General features: G+C 45.9%; 1 long non-coding RNA gene across 1 annotated transcript; it reads left to right on the top strand.

Moving 5' to 3' along the window:
- Nucleotides 1-7,853: 7,853 nt before the first annotated feature.
- On the top strand, nucleotides 7,854-12,616 carry LOC309625897. The gene is made up of 2 exons (XR_014242785.1): nucleotides 7,854-10,817; nucleotides 11,949-12,616. It is a non-coding gene; the product is annotated as an uncharacterized lncRNA (long non-coding RNA).
- Nucleotides 12,617-17,831: the final 5,215 nt, after the last annotated feature.

The following is a 17,831-nucleotide window of genomic DNA, read 5'->3' as shown; positions in this document are numbered from 1 at the left end:
CCACTTGCAAGTTGGTTGCAGACTGAATTGTGCCCCAGATATATCCGCACGCAGCTGCTCTAACAATCCTGCGTAGCCACGTAAAGGTCACAGATCTCAGGGATTTAAATGGATGGAGCAGGATATCCTGACACAGAGTTTGTCTTCCAATGACTGTCACTGTCTCAGTAACATCCTTCACACCTTCTTTAAGCCCCATTCAGGGTCCAGTTTAGACTCCCATTACATTCAGTCGCCTGCCCCAGGTCCCCTAAAGCAACAATGTCACCGTTGGAGAGCCCGGCCAAGGCTGGGGGTGCCCCTCCTGTTGGCCTGGCCTCCAGGCCCTGCACTTGGCTCCTGTGTTCCCATCTCTCAGCCAGGCCCCGACTTGGATGGGGCCGCCACCTCTTTCCACACAGGGTCCCATCGCCCAGTCAAGGGGGTTCATTCTCCCCAAACACAGCATCAGGAGTGGGGGGGGGTGGTGACAGTCCCCACTGGGTCTCCTTCATGTGAGACCCTGTGCTGTTGAAAGAGCAGGCACCCTGCCCTCGGGGGTGTGGGGTTGGGGGGTGACATGCGGCCCACGATGGGCAGGCGGGTCTCCGGGTGGGGCGAGCCAGTGTGCAAGGAGTTCCACGGTGGGTTCTCCTCTCCAACGGCTTCTGTGCCCCTACCTCTCCCCGTGCCTCCCCTCGAAGACAGCGCGGTGCCCGGGACGGGAGCCATGGGAGCCGTCAGCCACCGCCCCCTCTACACACACACACACACACACACACACACACGCACACGCACACGCACACGCTGCAGGGAAGCAGGACCTGAGTGCAGGGCTCTCAGCGGCCCTGAGCGCCCCGCCCGGAATCGGCCAGCCGAATGGACAGACCGGATCTCCCGGCCCGGACCATGCAGGACTCTCCTGCCTGGGCTTCCAGTGTGGCCGCCTCCTTCTGGAAGCCTGGGAGGCTGGAATCAGGCCACTTCTTGTCTGTCCTGGCAGCAGACTGGGCTGCACTCTAAGAAGTTCGTGGCTCGCCCGTGGATCCTGACCATCAGGTGGCCAGAGAAATTGAGAACATTTCTGTTTTGCCTGTTGAAATGTTTAATGACAAAGATTTTGTTCAGTTTCCTGATGTGGGTGTCCAAAGATGAGAGACCCATGTGTGTGATCTGTACCTCCTATGAGATCAACCCTAAGCTAGTTTAAACATGATCAAGTTGTGTCTACATGGTAGATTTAGACCTCTGCATGTCCTGTCTACTGCTTATGTTTAGAGCTGACCATGTGTTGTCTATAATAAGAAGATTTAGACCTGACCATGTTCTGTGTACGCTAGGACTATGGGGACCTGGGTAAAGACCCGGCCTGGCCTCAGTACTGGGAAGCTCCGTGCCTGCATCTGAATGTCAGTGCTTAGATGTCTGGGGTCTGGAGCTGAGGTGGGCTTGTCTACGTAACAGCCTCTCTTCTGAGTGTGGTGACCTGGTCCTCCCAAGGGTCAGTGCTATGGTCGGGGCCTTAGTCTTAATCCCTGCAAGGTTCACCTTCCCTGGGGCTCATGGAGAATCCTCAGGAGGACTACCTGGCAATAATTCCAATTTACCAGCACGTGCATGGTGCATAGGGAAGCAGGTTTAGCTGGTGAATTGATTGCAGGGCACGCAGATTGGGCAAAAGGCCGATGGGTGACAGCTGAGGCTGCTGCTGAGCTCTCCCTCCAGTCTACCGTCCCTACTCAGCAGAGTCCAGAGCTGCCCCTCGGCTTTCAGCCCTGCTGTCCTGTGAGTTTTCTCAACATGTAAGTGAGACGAGAAAGGACTGAGCATGCCAGCACCAGGGTCGTGTGTTCAACTCTAGTATGAAAGCTTTAAAAACAGTTAAAATCACACAGAACCAAAGTGAGAAGAGGAGGACTCCTCTGGGACAAGTGTGGGGAAAGGAGACCCACCTGACACTTTTTCCCATCCCAGGAGGTCCCAGGGACCCAGCTTGTTTCCACATTGGGGGAGCCCCCTGCAGAGCCATGGTGTCCTGACCAAGGGGACGTGTAACCCCAGGTGCAGGGTCTGGGGAGGTGAGGTCACCCTGGGACTGTGGACATGTGACCCAGGTGGAGGGGTCTGGGGAGGTGGGTCACCCTGGTGAGTGTGGATGTGTGGCCCCAGGTATAGGGTGCGGGGACTGTGTGGGTCTCACCATACCTGCATGGGTCAGGATCACATGTATGGGGAGACCGCATATGCGCTCTTTGCCTGCAGTGTGTCCTGTCCCTTTGAGATTTCCAACCTCTGCATTAAGGGTGTTGTCCTGATTAAACTGTGGTTCCTTTTCTTCTCTTAATCTTGTCACAATCATATGAGGTCAGGCATGTTTGAGTGGGTTGCTGCTCTGTGTTCCGGTGAGTGACAACACTTGGTGGTATCATATTAATACTATAGCATATCATATGTCTAATCTATGGGGGTCACCACTGCCTGGGTCCCCCTGGACAGAGGTCAGGTGAGCACAGACTAGCCCCCCCCTAAGAATGGTCTCCCACGTGCTCTGTGAGGGTACCGTGATGGCCCCTAAGGTAGGGGACTGTGTCTGGGCCTCCGACATTTGTGATGAAGGGGAGTCGAAATGGAATCTCAATTAACAAGACATTATTTTAAGAATTTATTTTAAGTGAAATAAAACACACGTCACATACCCTTTACCATCATCACCATTTTAAGTGCACGTTTCTGAGGCCTCAGATATATTCACTTTCTCGTGGAGCCATCACCACCATCCCTAGAACTTTTCATCTTGCAAAACCAAAATTCCACAACCATGAAAGTCTCATTCCCCATTCCCTCCCACTGCCCCTGGCACCGATATCCACTTCAGTCCCTGAGTTGTCGACTCCAGGGCACCCACTGGAGTGGAATCCTGCAGTGTTTGCTGACGGGTCATTTTGGAAGAGCTGACTTTCAGTCTGAAGCTCTGCCTGTTTGCATCTGAAGAATCTGCATTTAAGGAGAGGGTGTATGAGGAAGGGGGTGTATGCAGGACAAAGGTGTCCGGGGTGCAGGTGAGCCAGGACCTGACCAGCTGCCTTTTGGGTCCTCTGGTCCCATCTCTTGGTCTGTGCCTCATCTGCATCATCACTGTCCCCGCTGGCACCGCTGGGGTGTTGTTGTCTGAGTGAGATTCCCCTGGTGCCCCTGCTCTCCTCCCCTCCTCCTGCTGGTTGGGGAGGGAACTGCTTGCTGTGTGGTCTCTACTCCTGAGGCATGAAGGACCCTGTAGCATGGACCTGCAGAGTGTGGGGTGTGGTCCCAAGAGCATGGGGCCCACATAGGACACGACACCGGGGCGTGACAAGTGCTAGGGCTGCCTCATCACTGACAGGGAATGTTGCCCAGATCCTGCTCGAGAGGGCGTGGTGGGTGGCCTGGGACCCTAGAGGCCCCATTCCTATACTGGAGCTTGGAGAGTGCATCCCCATGGGCTCCAGATTCACCCCATATCTCAGCCATATCCCTCTGTCCTGTCTTTGAACTCAGGAAAACGAGCTCTCTTGTCCACAACATAGGCCTGGTCCTGTTGATATTAGGATTCTTTCAGTTAGGCGTCCTGGGATAGCAGCTCTTTTTAGGCCTGAGAAGGAACAACTCCGGAGTGTACAACAATTTCAGATGAAACTAATATTCAATGACTATCCCTAACTACTCGGTTGTTGACTTCTATTAGTCATTATTCTCCTGGTTTTAGCTCTGATGTGGGGATTACAGAGGAGTCAACATTTAAATCTTCATAATCTGTGTATTTGTAGCTTCAGTATCATTACTGACCCATAGTTTTTTATGATTTGGGAAGAGTTATTGATTTCATGTATCATGTAAAGGATTCACAATGATGATAGGGCAATTAAGATTACAATAATAGCTAGTAAATTGTTCACATTTTCTCTACCTATGCATCTATTGTATGCATATGAGTTTAGATGTCAATATTAGTGAAATGATATAGAGAACTTATTTTAAAAATCACTATTAATGTGTGATGATGAAAATGTAAAAGTTCTTCCATAATCGGTGATGTTGTATCTTGAGAACCTGGATGAAATTGATATGCCTTAGTGATATACAGGATTTTAGCCTATCATTTAACTTTGACAAAGCTACATCACTTTTTACTTTTATCTCATTTATTGAGGAAGACATAATTGTTATGGTGTTGGCTTGAAACTGGTTGAAAAGGACTTGAGTCCTTCCTTATTTTACATTTACATAGGTAGGATCTTGAAACATAGGATATGGTGGAGGACATCCGTGTAACCATTCTAGGTTAGGAGTAGCAATTTCCACTGCTAAGACTTCTTGTTTAGACACAAATGCTTTTCAAAGTATGAAGATTATTAGCATTACTGCTGCTACTGAGATGAATGAGCCTAAAGACAAAATATTTCATGTTGTGTGTGCCTCAGGGTACTCAAACTAACGTAGTGACATCCCTGAGAGGCCACGAAAGTGCTGCAGGAAGTCATATTTACTACTACAAATATACTTGTGAAGTGAATTTTTGCTCATGCTGAGTTAACTGTATAACCTGAGAATAGTGGGAATCAGTGTAGGAAGCCTCCTATAATAGTGAAGACTGCTCCCATGGACATTAGGTCATGGAAGTGTGCTACTACATAGTATGTATCCTGGAGGACAATGTCTGGGGATGAGTTGGCTAAGATGATTCCTGTCAAACCACCTACTGTAAAAAGAAAAACTAAAGCCTAAAACTCATAATATAGTGGGAGGTCATATAGTATTACCTCCGTGAACAGTTGCTAACCAGGAACTTCCCTGGTGACGCAGTGGTTAAGAATTCGCCTGCCAATGCAGGGGACACGGGTTCGAGCCCTTGTCTGGGAAGATTCCACATGCCGCGGAGCAAAAAGCCCGTGTGCCACAACTACTGAGCCTGCCCTCTAGAGCCCGCAAGCCACAACTACTGAAGCCCACGCGCCTAGAGGCCGTACTCTGCAACAAGAGAAGCCACTGCAATGAAAGGGCCGCACACCGCAAGGAAGAGTAGCTGCCGCTCACCGCAACCAGAGAAAGCCCATGCGCAGCAACCAAGACCAACTCAGCAAAAAAAAAAAATGAAAAGAAAAAGAAAAATTAAATAAAGAGTTGCTAATCAGCTAGATACTTTTACTCCTGTAGGGATAGAAGTAATTACGGTAGCTGATGCAAAGTATGCTCCTGAGTCCACAGCTATCCCTATGGTAAACATATGATGGGCCCACAAGAGAACTCCTAAAACGCCAGTGGACATGACTCATACTATTCCCAGATAGCTGAAAGGCAATTTTTGTCCTAAATAGTATGTAATGATATGTGAGTTTATAACAAACCCTGTTAGGCCATGAATACAGACTTCAGGGTGAGCAAAGTATCAACATAGGTGTTGGTATAGGATTCGGTCTCCTCCTGCAGGGTCAAAGAAAGTAGTGTTTAGATTTCTATCTCTTAACAGCATGGCAATTCTGGCTGCTTGGACTGAGATTGGTAATTATAGTAATATGGCTATAGTTGGGGAAGATTAAACAAATAATGGTGTTTGGTATTGGGATATGACTGCTGGTTTTGTATTAAAGACTATAGTAATAAAAGTAATAATACCAAGAATTGAGGAGACACCTGCTAAATGTAAGGAGAAAACAGTTAGGTCGACAGAGGCTCCTGCATGGGCCAGATTGCAGGCTAGAGCTGAATACACGGTTCCACTGGTACCAGAACCAGCTTCTACTATTGGTGATATGCGTAGGAGTAAGAATGATGGGGGAAGTAGTCAAAAGTTTATATGATTTATTGGGGGAAATGCTACTTCAGGTGTCCGAGTTATTAGTGGCCCAAGTCAGTTTTCAAAGCCTGCAATCATAACGGGTACAGCTATAAAGAAAATTATTACAAGTGCAGGGACTGTTATGACTACCTTACAGATTTGGGCATCTCCAAGTAGCGGTCCAGGTCAGCATAGCTCAACCTGGATTAATATAATTAAGGTGCTGCCTGCTACTCCAGCTCAAGCACCAAATAGTAAATATAAAATGCCGATATCTTTGTGATTTGTTGAAAATAATCATCAGTGTATGAACAGAGGTAAAATGACTGAGTTAGCATTAGACTGTAAATCTAAAGACAGAGATTGAGCCCTCTTTCTGGCAAACCCTGTGGTGAATCAACAAATTGAATTGTAACTTCAGAGAAGCAGCTTCAATTCTGCCAGTGATTTTCCTGCCTTTTTTTTTCTTTTTTTCTTTCTCAAATGAAGGAGAAGTAGACTGAAGCCAGTTGACTAGAGGATTTGCTTGTTAACTAAAGTTTCCTGGGGTTAAAACTCATCAATCTCGTAAAGATTTGGCTTAAATACAGTGTTTGCTTTACATTCAATTGATGTCGAATAAAGTCTTGCAATCCTTATTTTCAGGAATTAAGTAAATTTCACTTGTTTAGGGTTTTGAAAGCTCTTGGTCTGAACTAACCTAAATTCCTAGTCCAGCACCGATAGAATGGGTGTTGTGTGTAGTAATCGTGTGGGTATTATGATTGGTAATGATAGGAAGGTTATTTCTTTGTATGTTCAAATTGTTTTGTGTTTGTGTTGTTTAATGAAGAGAATATAGTCAGTGATGCGGAGTATGTTAGCTGCAAGTAGAAATATATGCTGAGGACTGCTATGATGGCTATTAGTGTTGGTAGAATGATGTTGTCATTTTTGTTATCTCTTGGATAATTATTCATTTGGGTAAAAACCCTGATAGTGATGGGCGATGTCCTAATGATACTATAATGGTGAGGAAAATGATTGTGATGGGAGGTGTTTTATCTCATGTGTGTGATAATGATACTCTTGTAGTACATGATCTGGGCATAAATAAGAAGATAGTGTTGTTATGATATAAATTAATATGTTTAGGATTGTTATAATCTGAATATACATTATAATAGCTGTTATTCATCCTATATGGGCAATTGATGAGGAGGGTGTAATATTTTCCAGGTGAGTATGGCGAAGTCTGCCTCAGCCTCCAGCTATGATTTATAATATCACTATGATTAATAGTATATTTAGGTTGATGGATGGTGACATGTGGTATACAACTGATAGGGGTGCAATTTTGTCATGTTGATAGCATCAGGTCTGCTGTTCATGGGATGCCTTGTGTGACTTCAGGCACTCAGAAGTGAAATGGGGAAAGTCTTACTTTTGTGACAAGGGCGATTGTCATGAGGGTGGATGCTGTTGGATTAAAGATTTTTGTTATTCATTGTGCTCTTTGACCAGAGTATATTAGATTAATGATAATAGCCATTATAAGTAGTATTGATGTGGTGGACTGTTTTAGGAAATATTTGTTGGATGCTTCTGTAGCTTATGGGTTCATGTTTTTTATTAGAATGGGGATACCATTAACCAGTGTGAGCTTGTTATACAATTATATTTCCTGAGAAAATGGTCAGTAGAATGATGGTAAAAACAATGAGAGTTTATTAGCACAGGAAGGATATACAAAAATATTTTGGGGGTATGGGCCTGAAGCTTACTTAGAGAACTTTACTATATAGCATGTGGTGTAATGTGGTAGGTAGCATGGAGAATGTAAAAATATTAGGAAGAATTCAATTCCAGGAATAAGAGCATTGAAACCTCTATGATTTACTCTATCAAAGTAACTCTTTTGTCAGACATATTTCTTAAATTTGTGGTGGGTTGCCTGGTATGATGACAAGTAGTGAAAACTCTCGTATACATAGGGTTAATGTTACTCGTAAAAAAACTTTTTATAAGAGATGTATGCGTTGATCATATCAAAATTGTAGGTAAGAGGCTCAAATTCATAGAAAGGAGATTGTTAGATGTGTTTTAATGATGACTTCGGCTGTATATAATTCTGGCACCTAGGGATTGTCGAATGCTCCTAAAAATAGATTGCTGTGGAAATGTGTATTATAGGGAAATTGACATATTCTCTAGGAGGGACGGGGTGAATGGGCCTGCTACATTTTCTACATTGAAGACATATACAGGTTTTGATGCTACTTCTGTTAAATCAAGTGGGGCTTCATTGGATTTCTGCTACTGCGGAGATAATCAAATTCTGGGTAGGGGTCAGGAGAAAATTAGTCATAGGTGTTCTTGTGTAATAATTACTGTTGAAAGAGTAAATGATCCATTTATCAGTAAGACTGAGAATAGAATAACTGCTACATTACTTCATATGAGATGATTGTCTGTGCTATTGTTCCTAGAGCTCCAGTGAGTGAGTATTTTGAATGTGAAGTTCATCCAGATCTGAGGATGGAATAAATGGCTAGGTGTGATATGGCTAATATAAATAATATGCCTACATTTGTATTAATTAGTGGATAAGATATGGGAAGAGGAATTCATGTTGTGAGAGCCAGGGTTAAGGCTAGCATTGGGGCAATAATATATAAATTGATGATGTTGATGGACATAGTGGTTCTTTAATAAGTAATTTGAATGCCTCAGCAATGGGTTGTAATAATCCATGGGGGCTGATGATTTTTGGCCCTTTCTGGATTTGTATATAGCCTAGGATTTTCCATTTAGTTAATAAGAGGAATGCTATGGTGAATTAAATTGGGTAATTTGTGAAAGAATGTTGATTATAAACATATTCTTAGGAAGAGGACTTGAACCAGTGCAGAAAAAGTTTCAGTTTTACAGAATTACCGGGCTCTGCCAGCGTAACGAACCCTGTTCTACAGTAGGGTATGTATAAATTAATTGAATGTAGATTATATCATCATTTAGTTTGAAGACATTTTGTAAAGTAAGCCGAATTGCTCTTGTCCTTTCATACTGGAAGAAATCTGCAATAGACAGAAACCAACCAGGATGACTCCAGTCTGAGCTCAGATCACGTGAGACTTTAATCGTTGAACAAACAGACAATTAATAGCAGTTATACCATTGAAATGTCGTGATCCAGCATCAAGGTCATAAACCATATTGCCCATATGAACTCCAGAATACAATTACACTGTTATCCCTAGTAAAACTTGTTCCATTGATCAGTGTTTTAGAAGAACAGGTGATAAAGCATTTTGACTAGCTGGCCTAAATTTTAATCACTCAGAAGTGGTTTTATTCTCCAAAAAATAAATGGCGCACGGGCTCAAGACACACCGGCTTCAGTAGTTGTGGCGTGCAGACTCAGTAGTTGTGGCCCACTGGCTTAGTTGTTCCGTGGCACGTGAGATCTTCCCGGGCCGGGGATCGAACCGGGTCCCCTGCATTGGCAGGCGAATTCTTAATCACTGCATCACCAGGGAAGTCCCCTTTTAATAAGTCCCCTTTTAAAGGGAGAATCGCAGTCTCCCTTTTAATATACCTTAAGCCCAAAGAATCCATGGAAAATGGTTACAGAAAATAAGACAATAAAATATTGTAAGGACTATAACAGAAGCATATAGTACACAGTTCATATAGACACATCCCAAGCAGTTACAACGTATATTAAAAGGGAGGCTGCAATTTTAAAAGAATAAGAAAAATTATACCCACAAACTCCCAATCTTTCCTGAAACGTTGCAATCTGAAACCCTATTGTCGGAAGCAGAAGATTTCAGGAGACATTCTACAAATGAAGGACTCCAAACCCTGTGGTTGGATAAGGAATTCTGGAAGGAAGGTATCCTCACCCAAGGAGAGCAGGTTCCTATACTTCTCTAACATCACATCCCTGTACAATTCCCATTGATCTTGGTCCAGGCATTCTCACTCCTCTTGAGAGAAATCTATGGCCACATCCTGGAATGTCAGCAGTCCCTGAAATTAAAAGTACACATGCCATGTGGCCACGGGAAGAGTTCATAATGTGACCCAAGAAGAAAACAGCAAGTTAAGAAAACTGCTTTTAATTTAGAAGAGTGTCTTCAATTATCCACTAATATATATATATATATTTTTTTTTACAAAGTAACTTTCTCTACCTTATTTCTAACTACAAGAAAAGAGTATGGCATGTGATCCACAAAACCAGTATAGAGACTATACTTGTCTGGAAAAGAAATGATAAAATGATGGTTTCAACACAGGCATATGCATTTTTGAGTGTTTTATTTATATCAAACTGGATAAAATGTGTGTATTTCTCATACAGAAAAGACATGTCGAGGTAGAAATGTACCTTTCAACTATTCATGGGTACACAAGTACACTGGGGAGATTGTAAAAGTGCAGATTGTGATTCAGTAGGTCCGGTGGGCCTGAGTTCTATTTTTTTAACAAGCTCATTTTTAACTAGTGATGCCACAGTCTCTGATTCATTAACCACAACTGTGACTATCAGAGACACAATTAGAAAGGTAAAAATTCATATTTAATTTTGAACTTAAAGTGTTTTATGGATTTTACACCTTTAATAGAATAGTGAGCACAGCAGCAACAATCATTTGTGAATATTTACTATAGACTGTGTATCTTTCTAACTTTTTCGTGTAGGATTCCAGGAAAAAGACCTGGGCTGCGGCCACAGTGGGCGTGGCCCGCAGGCCGGGCCGCCCCTCCAGGACCCCCGACGGGGCCCTGCGCTCCTGGCGGCTCCCTCCCCCGCCGCCCCGCTCCCTCCCGGAAGGCCTCGGGGCAGAGCGGTCCCACCCACTGCGCGCTGAACCGAGCCCGCGTTTCCTCAGAGCTGGAACTCCCGGCTCGGGGTCTCTTCCCTCCGCTGTCACGGAACTGCCCCGGAGCCCGAGGGGAGGGCGACCTCACTGAGGCTGCCGGCTCTGGAGGTGCCCCGGCGGCCGAAGCCGTGACAGTCGCGGGGACGGCGGGCCGGGTAAGTGGGCGCCGACCCTCCGCCTGGTCCGGTGCCCGGGCGGCAGCACAAGACCAGCTTCTGAGGGGCAGGGGTTCGCTGCCACCCGCCGCTGCTGTGCAGAAAGAGCGGCCTCCAGCGTCTGGTCCCGGGGAACTTCGGTCCCCCCTCCCGCCCCTGCCCTCGGCCTGGCTCGCGAGGCCTGGTGGGCGTGGGAGGGGGTCGGCCTGAGCGTCCTGAGGGGAAACGGGGCAAGGGAGGCGCAGGGTCCGGCTGCAGCGTCAGCGCCCCTCCTCCCGACTGCGGGGAAAGCGGCTGAAAACTCCTCCCGAGGCGCGCAGGCCCCTTATTCAGCCGAGTCCCTCTGCGCTCCTTCCTCCCTGAGCTAAAGTACCGGGGGGAGGGGACAGGGCAGGGGACTGGCGCAGGTAATGGGGAACATCAAAAGGTGATTGTTAACTAAGGAAAACCAGCTCTCCCAAGGCGAGGAATGCAGCGCTTTTCTTTGCCTGGGCCCACTGAAATCCTTCCTTTGATATGCACCTCAGCTCTCTGGGGCCTGCATTCCGTATTTGCATATCCTGAGTGCCTCAGGGCCCGCCGCCTCACATTGGAGGGCTGCAAGTGCTGAAGACTGTGACATCCTTTGTTTACTGATATGGCAAGAAATATTCCATTTCTCACAGGCTTGAGGGGCAGACAGTGAAAAAAAGTCGGAGAATCTCACTCGTCATGTACTTTGGTTTACATATAGATAATATTTATACTTAACTGTGCTAATAGAGGTTCTCAAGTCCAATCAACTTGTACTACTGCCCTCTATGTATCAATTTCATCAATATCATAAGATAAATGCCTATAGAATTGACTTAATCCATTTAAATAGGATAATGATTTTTAAAGGAAACATAATAGAAATATAACAACAAAACCTTTACCACTAAAGGCTGGGTCTGGAACAACCTAAATAAATGTTCCATTGTTAAAATATTGAAAGATGTATTCAATAGAAATATCAACAAAAATGACATAATAAGGGTAGCAGAATGTTGAAATGTTCTATCTTTATCATTAAAGTGGCAGAAAATCATTTATTAGTAGGCACTGGGGGCAGAAGATGCCTGATTTTATATCTTTGTCATATTTGTGCAGTTGTTTCAACAAGTAACTTAAAGACAAAATGGAAAAACAAGGAGGTTTGTGCCTGAGATCATGTTGATGTGAAACCAGGGATGGCCACCTTGTGCCAGGTGAGTTAAGTTTACCTGGCAGGTAGACCGCAGAGCTCCTGGGAAGCAAGGGTTGGAATTTTTCTGCTGGGTGCCCCTTAGGTTCTGTGACTTGACTGACTGACTGTGAGTCATGTTTCGGGAAAGACCTGATCACAGGGAAAGGGTGGGAATAGAGTGCTTTGGGGAGCAGCTAACAACATTCATCACAGCTCACGGCCTGAATGAATTTTAAAGAAACAGGAAAACAAATGCTTCTTATGGAATCAGAGAATGTGAGGGCTGGACAATCCCAGAAAATGAGGAACACCCATCCCGCTTTCCAGATGACAAAACAGAGGTCCAGCAAGGTGAAATCCCTCACCCAAGTTGCACCCGTCTCTCCTCCCCACTACGTGGTTCATGAAAGCAGGACTCTTCCTGTCTTGATCACTGCTGAACCCCAAAAAGGGCCAGGCATCTAGGAGCTGCTCCAAAAATTTGGGTTGACTGTAGGAACAATGCTATTTCTTTCTTTCTCACTCTTATTCAGGATTGTGCCAAGAACTCCCCAGGTTGCAATGTAATTCGATAAATGTAAATATGAATTGAGTTTTGTTGTGATGAGGACTTAGGCTTTGAAGGTAACAGACTTGGTTCAGATCTTGGTTCTGCCACTCCATAGCTGTTTGGCTTTGGGAAAATTACTAAACCTCTCTGAGATTATTTCCTCCTTTGTAAAGTGGGGATAAATCTATCTGAGCCAGCAGAGCACCTGCATGAGAGATGTGCACTAAATATTGGTCTTTCTCACTCTCCTACGCCATCTCTCTGTTCTTCCCAGAGAAGCTGTACAGAAGGATATAGTACTTTTTTAAAATAGTTAACTAATTAATTAATTAATTTGTTTTTGGCTGCGTTGGGTCTTCGTTGCTATGCGCAGGCTTTCTCTAGTTGCGGCAAGCGGGGGCTACTCTTTGTTGCGGTGCGCGGGCTTCTCATTGCGGTGGCTTCTCTTGCTGCGCTTCTTGTGGAGCACCGGTTCTAGGCGCGCGGGCTCCAGTAGTTGTGGCCTGCAGACTCAGTAGTTGTGGCGCATGGGCTTAGCTGCTCCGCGGCATGTGGGATCTTCCCTGACCAGGACTCGAACCCATGTTCCCTGCCTTGGCAGGCAGATTCTTAACCACTGCGCCACCAGGGAAGTCCGATATAGTACTTTTTAAAGAGGGGTTTGAATTTATTTCAGATTGTGTACATTTTTCTTGTAGAAAAGATTATTCCACTATAGAAACATAAACACGCAAAACCACTCCAAATGCAGTATTCTATGGGTTAGATATTATCAGTCACATTTTATATGTAATTGGGCAAATGCCAAAGCACTAGGTACTGGGGAGTAAGAAGACTCAAATCTGGGGTGCCCCCCACCCCAATTTCAAGAGCAGGGTGTGTTTTTCAAATCCATGTTTCATCTGGTCTTTGTTTCTCATCCATCCTCTGTGTCTGCCTTTCTCAAGAAGGCTCAGATCCTCGGCTTTCACACCCTCCCGGCTGGCTGTGCCCCAGCTCCCGGCCTGGAACCTCTGCGTGCCTGGGTGTGCCTGCTCCCCCTGTGCATCACCAGCTTTGCCAGGGAGCTGCTGTATCGTGCACTGCTTGCTGTACCCAGAGTACCTGGACCCTTCTGGTACATGAAGTGCACCCTCCTCACCATGTGTGCAGCCCATCCCCTTACCTTATATCCTGCCTGTAAGCCAGGCTTGGGGGTGACTACAGTGTGCATTCAGCTGTGTGAGGTGCTGGGATCAAAGTGAAGTTCCCAACTTTTGAAGTTGCAGGCTTGAGGGGCACACAGTGATTTAAAGTCGGGTCACCTGACTTAAAGGGGGGACTGATTGATTTAAAGCCAAGGCAGCTGACTTAAAGCCTGCGTCCCTCAGCTGCAGGACGAGACCAACTTTGGCGGTGCACGGGTTCGCTCCAAGCCAGCACTGCTGTTCAGGAAGAGCTTCCAGTAGTGTCTTAGTGCAGGGGGACTTGGTCCGTTGTCTTGCCCCTGCCCTCAGAGGGGGGCCACCTGCTCTTCTGGAGAATCAGGGAGGGGGAAGTGCAGAGTCCCGGCTGGAGTTGCGGCACCCCTTGTCTGATGGCAGGGAAAGGGGGACGGGGCTGTGTGGTGTCCTGGGGCTGGACTCACCAGGTCGACTCAGCCTCTCAGCCTCCTAACCTCCGCCCCCCACACACACTCCACAAGAGTTTCCAATAATATGTAATTGCGCCTGAGGTTCTCGGTCTTCAAACTCATACCCAGGCTCCCAGGTCCCTTGATTCAGCCAATTCCTCTGTGCTCTTTCTTCTATTAGATACAGTCCCAGAGGGAGGGGCTGGGGGATGGGACTGGAGGGATGCCGGCAGCACTGGCCTCAGCTGACTAAAGAGATCCGGGGCCTGCGCTATCACACATGTGCGAGGACCCTTAAGGCGGAATCGAGGGGGCCAGTGAGAGGCAGTCCTTGCTGCCTCAAGTGAGTATGGATCACCGTCGGGTGGGGAGCACGCTGACCCCTGAGAAGTACTGTTAGGAGGATGTGTTCCTCCCTCGGCTTCAAGGACGTGGGTGGGCTTCAGGGCTCCAGTTCCCCTCCAGGCCTCCAGGTCCGACTGCACCGCAGCGGCCTTGCAGACCCGCCTTCCTGTCCCAGAACTTGCCAGGCTCCAGGAAGAATCCAGACAGCAGAGATGGTGCCTGAGGGCTCCAGCTTGAAAAGTGCTGTCCCTGGGGACCCAACAGTGGAGGGAGGAAGGGTGAAGGGAGTGGGGGGGTGGGGTCGGGAGGGGTGGCTGCCCTGGGAGACGTTGAGAGAGAAATATCGCCCCCCACAGCCCCTGCCCCTGCAACTGACCCATTGATGCCATAGGATCTCAGGGCCTTTTAGTCAGAGATGCCTCTGCTTCTTTACTCCTGTGTTCAAAACTATGCAAAACCAACTCTTCATCCTCTTGCTGCCTTGCCAGGACTTTTAAAGCACTGTTCTTTTGAAGCACTCGTTCCCTAAACTGCAGTTTGGAGCTGTCCCAGCTATTTAAAAGTGTTCTCCTTAAACTGAGACTAAATCCTACTCTTTTGGTAAAACGGCCTTCACTTCACTGGAGATCGTCTTTTCTGCCCATTCCTTCCTTCTACTGCCCTCTTAAGAACCCCTGTACTCAAAGAGCTTGGTGATTTATTTTTTGCTTGATGTCAAAAAGAAACCTTCCCCATGCACCCCAAAAAGCTTTCCTGGAACATAGGTGTTTCACAACCATGACAGTGTTTTGCAGTTAGTATACACTGGGTAGAGTGCCTAGCAATCCCTCCAAGAGCCAGAGGTGAGCAGACCTTTACTTATTTGATCGGATGCCCTTCAAGTTTAGGACGGTCCCATTCTTATGACCCAGCAGGTAAGACAGAGCCCTGGATGGCTGTGGCTGTGATTAGATAACTTCTGATGATTTTATTTCCCTTACTGAGCTGCTGCTTCTAGGTTAAATTCATTTCATTACCTGTCCATTTTTAAAGAAAGACTGACAAAGTCACTGGAATAGGTCAGGAGTCTGAGCTCAGGGTTGGTCAAAGGTACTCACAGGGAGGAAGGTGGATAAAAATAGGTGGGTAAAATAGGAGGGTTGGCAAGTACAGCCAGGACACCCGTGTTCATCGTGCATACTAATAAAGGCCAGAATCTCCTCATTTATCTCTGGTGGGAAGTTCTGACGGTTTCACAGGATCAAACTCAAATCATATTCAAACTAGGGGATTTCCCTGAGCATAAAAGGAAGTATCCGTCCCTAGCAGGAGTCGCTGCAGAGGAATAAAGACGTAGATGTAGAGAACGGACCTGAGGACACAGGGAGCGGGAAGGGTAAGCTGGGATGAAGTGAGAGAGTGGCATGGACATATATACACTACCAAAGGTGAAATAGATAGCTATTGGGAAGCAGCTGCATATAGCACAGGGAGATCAGCTCAGTGCTTTGTGACCACCTAGAGGGGTGGGTTAGGGAAGGTGGGAGGGAGACACAAGAGGGAGGGGATATGGGAATATATGTATACGAATAGTTGATTCGCTTTGTTATACAGCAGAAGCTAACACAACAAGGTAAAGTAAGTATACTCCAAGAAATATGTTAACAATAACAACAACAAAAATACCAAAATCTAAGTCAATCAAGCCAACGGAGACATTGTATGTGTTTACAGTTCAAGAAATCCACGAGAGAATCCTTTATTCTGTAGGCAATGAATGGTCCATTCGAAAAGAAAAAAACCTTCTAAAATGTTGTTTTTCCATTTATTGTTCAGAACATCCTTTTTATACCTCTGCATTTCTTACTATTCAAAGCCAAGTCACGTGAGTTACAGGGAAGCAGCTGATTGATTTAAAGTTGGGTCATGTGATTTAAAAACCAGTGGCAGTTGATTGATTTAAATCCCAGTTACATGACATGAGGAAGGGGTGCTAGAAACTGCTTTTTCATCTCTGGCTCAGAATATCATATTTACCTTGGTTCTTCTTATGATTTAGAAAACTTGTGCTGTCTCTCCTTGGAATCATCAGGAGAAAAATACAGTATTTCAGGTTCATTCTTGATACCAACTTCTCACAGTTAAGGTGTATTGACTAAAAGATCTTCCTTCTTCAAGAGATTCCAAACCTCTGTAAGACACTTCATTGTAATTGGAGAAAAAAGAAGAATGAAATCAGGCCAGCAGCTGCAGGAGGCCAAGGCAGCCCCCAGGACTAGGGAAGGAGAAGGAAGGGCTGAGAGTTGCCATTAGAGCAGACAACCTCCAGAGGGCGCTGAAGCACCGGCAGAGCCCACCTGCCACTCCCAGTTTGGCACTCCAGGATCAGATTTGGGTTTGGAGATGGGGTTGCTGTAACCCCAAGGAGGTGAGCAGAGAGGAGGAGTTGATTACCTCTGATTATCCTCTGACTCTCTGATTTGATTATCCTCTGACTCTCTGGCCCAAATTGCCTGACGTCACAGGGGGGACAGAGTTTTGCTTTCAGCAACTGACGGGGCACTTCCAGGCTCGTCGGGTTGCCCAGTGGCCCGACAGCCTGACAGGCTGACTGCGGTGTGATCACCCTTCGTTTCTCCAGAATCTGTACATCAGGAGGTGCATGGGTGTGGCAGCCCATTCACCGCCACCCCCCACCCCCAGGGGGGATGGCACCTTCCCTGGCTGTACCCTATGATCACCAGGTGCTTGAAATGAAGGCAAGATTTTTGACTTCAAGGAAAAGCTCACGTAACCACTTCTGCCTCATAATGTGTGGGATTTACTATAATGGAAGGACATTATAAAGAACAGGTAGAAAACTCACCTGTTGGTCTCCATGTAGGAGTTAATTTTGCATGAATCCCTCCTACATGAGTAGATAGCAGAGGTTTATTTTTGTTCCCGTGTGTGTAGTTGTGTCAGAGGATGTAGGTATGGTGATTTGAAGCCGTCAAAGAAATATTCTCAGAACTCTCAAAATTTCTCTTGATTGGAACCGAAAGAGACCTGGAAAAGGAGGAAAAGAAAAGGAGGAGGGAGAAAGAATGACTGTTTCTCAGTAAATTCACCTTCCTGGTTGATTGTTCTCTCTTCTCATTTCTTTGAACTTCCATGTGTGTCTAATGGAATAATGTAGAAAGGCTGATTTTTATGCTTTAAAAGATTTTACATCACAAAGAAACTAGAAGTGGCTAACAGAACTTATTCAAATCAATTTTACATAGAGACTTTGATATTAAATTTGTATACTAAAATGAGTTAATCCAAATTTTCTCTTTC

This window comes from Balaenoptera borealis (assembly GCF_965194805.1).
Source record: "Balaenoptera borealis genome assembly, chromosome: 3".
Lineage (NCBI taxonomy): Eukaryota > Metazoa > Chordata > Mammalia > Artiodactyla > Balaenopteridae > Balaenoptera > Balaenoptera borealis.
The sequence above is the reverse complement of the archived record's forward strand: the minus strand, read 5'-3'. Positions and strand labels throughout refer to the sequence as shown.